General features: G+C 45.2%; 1 pseudogene; it reads right to left on the bottom strand.

The window, feature by feature from the left end:
• Window positions 1–2,791: 2,791 nt before the first annotated feature.
• On the bottom strand, window positions 2,792–8,383 carry LOC115017743 (period circadian protein homolog 1-like; annotated as a pseudogene).
• Window positions 8,384–9,587: the final 1,204 nt, after the last annotated feature.

Raw genomic sequence — 9,587 nt, 5'->3', positions numbered from 1 at the left:
GAGCAGCAGCAGCAGAAGAGCAGAAGCAGAGCAGCAGCAGCAGAGCAGCAGCAGAAGAGCAACAGCAGAAGCAGAGCAGCAGCAGCAGAAGAGCAGCAGCAGAGCAGCAGAAGAGCAGCAGCAGCAGAAGAGCAGCAGCAGAGCAGCAGCAGAAGAGCAGCAGCAGCAGAGCAGCAGCAGAAGAGCAGCAGAAGAACAGCAGCAGAGCAGCAGCAGCAGAGCAGCAGCAGCAGAGCAGCAGCAGAGCAGCACCAGCAGACAAATACAGCAGAGCAGCAGCAGAGCAGCAGCAGCAGACAAATACAGCAGAGCAGCAGCAGCAGCAGACAAATACAGCAGAGCAGCAGCAGAGCAGCAGCAGCAGACAAATACAGCAGAGCAGCAGCAGAGCAGAGCAGCAGCAGACAAATACAGCAGAGCAGCAGCAGCAGCAGACAAATACAGCAGAGCAGCAGCAGAGCAGCAGCAGCAGACAAATACAGCAGAGCAGCAGCAGACAAATACAGCAGAGCAGCAGCAGAGCAGCAGCAGCAAAACAATTCCCGATTGAAAATGGATTCTGTCTTCAGACTTACTGTGTGATACTAAAGGCGATGAGGGACGGCATGAAAGTAAAGTGTGTATAAGATTATGGAGTTTGTATATTTGAAAATGTTTTATCACATATTGTAATAACGTAAATAGGGCACAACCTGAGACGAGAGTAACATTTATTCCTGCTACATTTGCACAAATAAACACTTTTTATTACTTAAACGTTATTATTATTATTATTTTATTTTCACAGTTAAATTGTAAACAAAATAATGCAATTTTCAACAAATCCCACGATTATGCACAACCTGCATGTATTGGTGTATTTACTGTCTATCAGTAGCAATATCAATAATAACGCTGCCATGTGTTTCCCAGTGACAGTAACCAACAGCAGCTCCAAACGTCGCATAATTAGCAAGAAAGTCGCCAAGTCGGACAAAATGATCATTATTATTATTATTATTACGTAAACATTTTATAATGAACGTAAACAACGAACATGACTATTGTTAGTACTCACATCTGTCTCAGGTGACGCGCTGTGAGTGCACGCGGGTCGGTGGTCGGCTACAGTCCTCAGATATCAGCTGTGTTGTGTTTATGTTATTTTGTGTCAGAGCATTTGGTTTATTAATTGCTGCCTGGATGTAAAGAGTATTTCAACACGTTTCTAAAACACACTGCCCCCCACCTCAGCTTTAATCCACGAGTCTTACCTCTGGTATCATCTTACAAAAGAATGGTTCCCTTTCCTTTCATTTACCCCCTCCCCCATCAGCGTTTTTAGTTTCTTTCTTCTTCCAGCCAACAACATATGATGTCGATATGTTAAACAATGAGCAGAGAGAGTCAGAGCAGAGCAGCTCATATTTCTATATATAAACATGTTTTAAACAACACATCTTCACATTTACAGATCAGGGTGCTCCGCATTCATTCTGGCTTTCTTAATAGAGGCCCCCCCTTTGAGATATTCTGCACATGAAAGATAAACGAGCGCCTGCAGTAGGTACAAGTGGTGACGTCGTCTCTGTGCATTCATTCATAGAAACAGAGAGCAGACACAGACCTCTGTCAGTCGAAGGCAAAGACTCTCACAAGCCCACCCCTCACTGGAGTCACTTAAAGTATCAGACACATGTTCTGTTCTGCTTACAGTAACGTGACAGGGGTTGTATTAGAGGGGGGGGGCCCCGTCCGCAGTGTGGAAACCCAGTTCAATAGATGTGTGAGCAATTTAGAGACCATGCACATTTGCATAATGTATAAATCTGATTTGTTCTAAAAATGACATTTTGTAGTAGAGCTGCAGCATATTACTCAACATTGTTCTGCAACATGGACACACCTTTGTCTTGCAAGACAAAAAATAATAATTTAAAGATAGAAATTGGACGTGAAAGAGAAACGCTAACACTTTTCTTCAGCTTTGACCTGGATCTGCAGCCTCTATACAAGCAGATAACCAGCGTCCTTCTGTGAATAGACAGGCTAACTCCAGTTTACAGTCAATGTAAAGAGACTTTAATATCCTGTAGAGTTTAATGTCTCTTAGCTGAGTAAATGTGGCTTAAGCTTAAAACAATCTATTCTAAATACATTATCTGGTAGAAAATAAATGAGACACTTCGTTAAATGAATATCTTGCATCATCCAACGTGCACCACGACGACTCTACACGGTTCAAAACAAGAAAACACAAACTTAATAACTGGCAGCAGGATATTTAAACAGCAATGCTGCTTGTTAATAACATTTTTAAATTGTTTAATGACAATTATTTTTGTCAAAATTAAGATTCTTTAAAATGAAATACATTTTTTTTCAGAATAATAACTGTTCATGTAGCTGTAAAGCTTTGTCTCTGACAAGGAGAGTATGTATCTATGTATCTGAGCAGGACAAAGGTCACCGACCACACGGGCTGGGCCCCAGAGAATGTGTGTGTGTGTGTGTGTGTGTGTGTGTGTGTGTGTGTGTGTGTGTGTGTGTGTGAGAGAGCTGGCAAAAGTACAATGAGGGTCATACATACGAAAACCCTCATACAGTGTTACCGCCCCCTGTATGTGGAGTTAAGAACTGCACTTCAGCAGCAGTCCTCCAAACAACTCGCACCAACACATCCTCATCCTCACAACACAGAGTTCTGCTGTGTGTGTGTGTGTGTGTGTGTGTGTGTGTGTGTGTGTGTGTGTGTGTGTGTGTTTGTGCATTATAAAGGTCCATGGCTGGTGGAGAGTGTGTGTGTGTGTGTTCAGGAGCCAGTGTCAGGTTGAGGCTGGGACTCCTCTGATTGGCGTTCTGGCCCTCTTGGCTCAGCTCCTCGCCCAGCTCGCTCATGTCCATGTGTGGCGGGTCCTCCTCGATGGGGGTCGCCGCTGCGTCCTCGCAGTACACACACTCTTAAACACATGAACAAGGCTGATATTAATATAAAATGTGACCATATATACTATATCTGCATGTATTTTTGAGATGCACAACATGTGTGTGGTCCTCACCTTCACATTGATAGACGCAGATAGACCTCCCCTCCTCATCCAGGGGTGCACCTCCATCAGCTCTCTTCGCTGTTCAGAGGAGAAGTGAGGCACACACACACACACACACACACACACACACACACACACACACACACACACACACACACACACTCGGATCACTCGGATCATTCTGATCACACCTTTAATAATACCTAACTCAGTCAGTGACTCACCTGGATGGCATTTGATAAGTCATCATGACCTTGTCGTCAGCATTGGAGGGGCTCCTGGAGAACGTATTTCATTAGATGCTCTCCCTCGCCTTGTGTTGTGTCTGCGACTGGCTGCTTTCACAGCCTCCTTCGCCTCTCGTCTTGGCTTTGGCCTTGGGGTCATGTTCCAGAGAGTCAACGCTGCCAAAGTATTTGCTGGTGTTGCTGCTCCCTGTACAGTTTTAGAGAGACTGTAACATATGTGCTGCTCATGGAAAATGTTGATATTTTTATACCAACCAACGAGAAAAGAAGTAGCATAAATAAAAGTTTACTTTGTCAAGCGTGGGTGTTCCTCTACTGACCTGTTCGGCTGCCAGAAGCTCCACTCGCTGATGTATCACAGCCGTTGCAGCCTGAGCCCGACCCTGAGCCCGACCCTGAGCCCGACCCTGAGCCCGACCCTGAGCCCGACCCTGAGCCCATGGAGCCAGAGGTGGCCGACCCGGTCCCAGAGTGTGAGTCCTCCTGCAGCAGGATGAGGAGTTACAGTCACTGTGAGCGCCATCTCCTGGACAATCCACCTGAAACACAAGGCAGCAAACCATCAGTGCTGCGTCGGTGTGTGTACGAGAGTTATGATGTTAAATCTGCGTTGTTTGGAAAGGTTGCGGGGGGGTGTAGGGGGTCTGTGCTGTTTGGAAAGGTTGCGGGGTGGTGTAGGGGGTCTGTGCTATTTGGAATGGCTGCTGGGGGGTAAAGGCAGTCTGCTGGTGTAGGGGGGTTGTGTTTGCATGGCGTAGGCTGGCTGTGGGGGCGGGAAGGGCTGCTGAGTAGTGTATGCAGGTTGTGTTTGGGTCGGCTCAGGAAAAAACGCTGGCCTAGGAGCAGCCCCCAACTGCCCGATCTAACTGTCCTATTTGGGGGGACAGATAATTGGGCAGCACCAGAGCCACCACAGGTGTAACAATAGGTGCGGCAAATGGAGCGGCAGTAGGTGGGGCCTGGGTGCTCTGCGCCTCTCCAAAGACTGTGGAGAGGGAGGGGTCAGGGCAGGGGGCCTTGTGTACCTTCAGCGTTTCCTGGATCTCTCTGCTTGCACAGGTGTGTGAAACAGTCCTTCTGGAAGGTCCTGGCGTCGCGGAGCTCTCTGCAGCGGTTGAGGTCAGTCCCAGCCGCTTGTAGGCCTCCTTCTCCTGGCTGGGCGGAGACACCACGCTGACAGGCAGAGCCGGGGGGGGGGTCTCCCACATGGACGATGGTGCTGCTGTAGCTGCACTGGGAGGTGATGGAGACCACGCTCTCAGCCTTGCTGGGCAGGGTGAGCGGTGCCAGGGGGCCTCCCACCACAGCTGCCCCAGATGAAGGCTTCTTAGGTGCTTTCATGTTTGACAGGCCTTGCTGTGCGTCTAGCATCAAAGTGTCTGTATGGGGAGAGATCAGTCTTCTGTTAGCTTCAAGCTAGAGATGAGTACAGAACCCAAGCTACAGCAGGCAACAACAACAAACAATATACACATAACTGGGTACATGCACGTTGTTTTGTGTCTGTAAAGCTCTCTGGTCAACTAATGCTCTTTTAATGTGCTATAGAAATACATTTGACTGCTTCTATGCAAACTTGGATCTAATAAACCAATCATTGTATCTTGTATAGCACCTTTCATACAGGTAAGTGCCATGCAGAGCGCTTCACAGATAATAAAACAAGACAGAACAGAAGGTTTGAACCGCAGAAACAACACAAAAGACAAAAAACTATTTGACAGTTTGAGACAATAAAATGATACGTCTTAAATACAATAAGTGAATAAGTGGCCGACTGAAAGGTTTTAGTTCTGCACACGTGTTCATGTAACAGATGTGTGTACATGCCGGGGTTTGTGTCTGGAGGCACTTGCATACCGTCCTCCGAGCCCTTCCTGTCCAGGAGGTGTTGATGGAGAACTGGTACTTCCTCTTCCCTGTGATGGCGTTGGTCCAACTCTCCAGGGACCTGAGGAACAGAAATGGATTTTAAATCAGAGAGTGAACGCTTCACACTATAAACCAACGTCATTGGTGGACAAAACCCAGCAAGTCTTACCTGATGACACTGTGGAGGCAGCTGATGTGCTGGTAGGAGCAGACACTCTTTGCAGCTGAAGTCGTCCATGCTGGCTGCAGCGCTGTCTCTGACCTGCAGAGGCGCCACTGAGTCTTTCAGACGCACGGCTGAAGTCTTCTGAGCCACTGAAGGGAAGGGAAAATGTAAGAGTTGCAAGTTTACACAAACAAACACGGACAGAACACACATTTGCATAAATAATTTCTGTTTCTTGTGGAACGTATAATCTTTTGTTTTGTGCACCTGATTAATTGAATAATTGATATAATAATAACAACAACAATAATAATAATACATCACTGATTGTTTTGTTTTAAAGGATGAGATGACAGCACAGGGATCTATCGTTCTTAAAAACCTTTCTGATGCGGACTAAGTCAGGCGACATTTTGAGAGAAGTTGTCGGAAGTCCTCGAGCGAAATGTGCGTGCAACATTGTGATCTGTCACGTCAGTGTTGTGGCTCACATCGTCACCAGCTTCATAAACTAGACACTTAGAATAAATATGCTCCCTGTGGTGAACTTTGAGTCAAAGCAACAGAATATTAAACAGAACTCACCGTCAGTGGTCCTCTTCTGCTCAGACTTGGATGGCGACGGGGGAGGAGAGCGCAGGCAGACCTGGGAGTCCTGGTTCTTCAGCATGTGGACCCCTTTACAAATCTCCTGGAATGTCCTTTGAGGCTTGGCCTTGTTTGTCTCCTCCGCTGCGTTCCCGTTGCTCTCGCACGACGAGCTTAAGCTCACCAGCTGCTCGTGGGAACCATTGCTTCCATAACTGCTGGAGCCCATGTTGTGGACCGGCTGAAGAGATAAAAGATTGTTACAGAAAGTGACAAACGCTTGTATGGATATGCATTTTTAAGTGGGCCTCTAGTGCGTGTACATACTTGGAGTAGCAGCCTGTGGATCTGCTCACTAACTTCCTGGATGTCTGAGTCCATGTGATGCAAAAACATCTTCATTCACAGGTCCCCTGAAAAACACACAGACCACTGTCAACAAGGATGTTATATATATATATATATATATATATATATATATATATATATAGATTATAATATATTTCACTACTGACGCCAAAAAAACACAACTATGTTAAAACATTGGGAACACTCCGTGTTCACGTGGAGACCTTGCGACTCCAGGGGATGTTGAAGCTGGACCAGCTGGTGTCGAAGGTGACGTACTCGCCGTTTCTCGCACAGTAACGAATCGAGGAGTGATCGAATGGCTGACCTGCATTCTGCAGAAGTGTTGGCGACAGAAGGTAGAGCGTGAGAGAGAGAGAGCTGAGGGTTTAATGCACCAGGCCAATTATCTTTTATAACTCCCTGAGGATTCAGAACACAAGCAGGCTCTTTTCTTTTTGTCAAAGCATCTTTAACTTCCAACATCCTCGTGAATGAAAGGTGTTCTTACTTTTTTGATACACAGCCAGCATCAAGGGTCGGTCACTTGGGTGCATATTGAGCAGGGGTCCCGATCAGGTCCTGAGGGAGGTAACCCAACAGAGGAACAGCCCTGATGGAGAAACAGCAGCAATGTGTTAAAAACATCCACTTCACTCAACAGAGTACGCAGACGCACAAGAGCACAGGCTCATGATGTGACACCTTGTAATGTTTTGTGTGTGTGTGTGTGTGTGTGTGTGTGGGGGGGGGAACACACAGTTAGGAGTGTGTGTGGTGGTGAAGATACGCTTGTCAGTAGGGATTCTGGGAGCTGTGAGAGAGGAAGAAGAAACATATGAATTGGCCAGAAAGACAAAATGGTGAAACTTACAAGAAGCAATCATCCAAAAAGGGGAAGAGGTAAAAAAAAGAAAAGCCGAGAGGAGGCAATTATACATCTGATGTTTGAAGATTCATTTCAGTCGAAGCACTCAGAATACAGCAGCTCAGCGATTACTGAAGCAGCTTGAATTACCCACTGATGCCTGTAACTCTGCTCTGACATCACCGGACTGATAAAAGCCCCCAAATCCCCAAATGACCACAAGCTGTTCAAGTGAGACAACAAAATCAACCAGAGTAGCATTAAAGGAACAACCCGCGAGAGAACTGATGGAAGGATAACATAACATGATGCATCTGTGGCTTTCAGTGGATTTTAAACACCCATCAAATGAAACCGCACCACAAATCGTCTACAGACGGGGAGCGACAGACGGGAGACGTCTCAGACAGAGGTCACTGTGGGGGTCGCAGGATGATTTATAGAATGTATATTATAGACATAATTGTATAAGCGATATTTGCAGGTCAATTTACAGCCCCAAAATGTAATCGACGTGTGCATGAGTCCATTTTTTGCTCAAATAAAATAAGCTTTATTAGAACAAAGGAGCACCAAGTTGTAAAATACAATGTGTGTGGTTGTCAGGCTTTTGTTCTTTTGGCTTAGGCTATGAAAAGGCTGTATGATGAGTTAATTAGTGTGTGTGCACGTGAATGTTTGTGCTTCATTTACCCCCAAGACCAAGTCTCTGACATTATGTTTCAGAGCTTGCTTTCCATGAGCTTTCTGCAGGTTTACCTCATAAACAGGTAACTCAGAGCTCCTGAATGCACCAACATGTGATTACGTCTCCAGCCAATATGTGGCAGGTGTGTGTGAGCATGCGTTGAAGTGATTGAGCATGTTAATGAAATATGTGCTATGTGTGTACGAGCATGTGTGCAGGTGGTACGGGTCATGTTACATGTGCGTTTTCCACGTTCCTCTAGCACACATGGTAAAGATGGATTTCAGTTTGAGAGATGAGCTGGTACCTGCTCGGCACATGCTCCATGAGGGCAGGCGGTATGGCGTGGTGAAGCTGTAGAACACGCCGACTGTCCTGAGGTGTGACGAGGTTTCACCAGCGCTGTCACACTCGGAGAAGGTGCGAGCGGTTTGTAAGGGGATGAGGCATGACGGGGTTGGTTGGCAGTGGGATGCATCTCCTGAACAGGTATATATATATATATATATATATATATATATATATATATGGATTATACTTATATTACCTGTGCAATTATTCAATACTCACATCCATTTGGTGTCTTTCAAGCCAAAGTCTTGTTCACAGCATAAACAAATCATATTATTACACTACTGTATATATCGTATATATTGTAATATACATATTTTTTACATATTTATAAACATTTTTTAAATGGAGCAACTGTTACAAAATCCAATTCCCCCCAGGGATAAATGAAGTATTTCTGATTCTGATATCACTTCATATGTTACGGTGCATCTCTAGAAACTGAATTTGAATCATTGATATATGAATTGGTTTTGTTTCATTTGAATAATTGCATTAAAAAACTGAATCTGAATAGCATCAATTGAAACTACATTCAAATTCATTCTTTTTAATGCAATTATTCTAATTTCTAGTGACACATATTTCTAAATGTCTGCATTACTTAAAGCATTAAAAAAACAAACAGATCAGTTGCGTTCAGAGGCTGACTTCGTCACACTGGATTTATTCACTTGAAGAAATATTGCAGTTGAAGCCTCTGAGAGACGCTCAGCATCGAACATGTGTAACCCAAGGTCCAGGCAGTGGAACATAGTGTCCCGGATGAGTCAGTGGAAGAGTGACACAGCACACAGCTCGTCCTCATTTATATTCATGAATGGAAAAGTCAGGATGCATCAGCCACCCGTTTCATTGATATCTCTTGTGAACATCCTCCATACAGGACGTCTGCAGCTGTACCTGCACTCCCCATGACCTCTTCTTCCAGGTTATTCCAGGAATTCTGCAGCGAAGGTAAAAACAGCCATACGTGGACGATTGTAGCTTCGAGTTCAGAGGCAATAAAAGATGATCGCTGAAGGTGCAGGCTTTGTTAACGTCCCCCACTGAGTGGAAAGACAGGTTGCGTCATACAAACTGCGTCATACAAACAGCACTTTTGTACGCTTATGGAGATAAACGGCCTTCACACACACACACACACGCGCGCGCTTCAGGTGGCTTTTAATTCTATTGTAGAGAAAGGAAGTTATTTGTCTGTTGTGGTGTCTGTTGTCTTTTGCATCTTATGCTCAAATCTTAAAATAAAGTGCTTGTTGTGTTTAACTGAGAAGACCTCGAGGAGAAAGTCAGCGTGTGCAGAAAATCGTTGTCCTCTTATGAGACGATAACTATAGTTTGTCTTGGGTCTACATCTTGTGCAGGTGATCTCAGCCTGGATGCCGTGAATGTTGATTTTATAGCTCTAAGACAGGGGTGTCAAACA

Source organism: Cottoperca gobio, chromosome 13 (genome assembly GCF_900634415.1).
Source record: "Cottoperca gobio chromosome 13, fCotGob3.1, whole genome shotgun sequence".
Classification (NCBI taxonomy): Eukaryota; Metazoa; Chordata; class Actinopteri; order Perciformes; family Bovichtidae; genus Cottoperca; species Cottoperca gobio.
The sequence above is the reverse complement of the archived record's forward strand: the minus strand, read 5'-3'. Positions and strand labels throughout refer to the sequence as shown.